At 33.1% G+C, this 405-nt stretch overlaps 1 protein-coding gene across 1 annotated transcript in view; it reads left to right on the top strand.

Moving 5' to 3' along the window:
- Positions 1-405, top strand: part of LOC119585271 (ERAD-associated E3 ubiquitin-protein ligase HRD1-like) — an 8,576-nt gene that overhangs the window by 2,276 nt on the left and 5,895 nt on the right.

Below are 405 nucleotides of genomic sequence, written 5' to 3'. Positions count from 1 at the left end.
GACAAAAGAAGAGTGGGTTTGGGGGAGTGAGGAATAGGTTCCATAGACCGAGGCAGGAGGAGGCTTAATAAAGACTTAATCATTCTCTTTTTGCTACGATACTTTGCTATAATGAATTTGATATGCGCTATTGTTTACCATTTGGAGCGTTCAATCCTCTCACTTATAACCAAAACTGGTAAATATTCGATAAAAGAATATAAAATTTTTAGACCCATTGTGATCTGAAAAGCATATAACATGTATATTGTTTGCGAATTTCACATGTAAACACTGTGCCAACTATAAAACGTGTTCTTGTATATTTGATGTTCTTATATCCAGTCTATATGACAGACTTACATATAATATATTTATATCATTGAATTGTTTTGTTAATGTTGTCTGCGTCGTTCATCTGATTTG

This window comes from Penaeus monodon, chromosome 19 (assembly GCF_015228065.2).
Source record: "Penaeus monodon isolate SGIC_2016 chromosome 19, NSTDA_Pmon_1, whole genome shotgun sequence".
In the NCBI taxonomy this organism is placed as follows: domain Eukaryota; kingdom Metazoa; phylum Arthropoda; class Malacostraca; order Decapoda; family Penaeidae; genus Penaeus; species Penaeus monodon.
The sequence above is the reverse complement of the archived record's forward strand: the minus strand, read 5'-3'. Positions and strand labels throughout refer to the sequence as shown.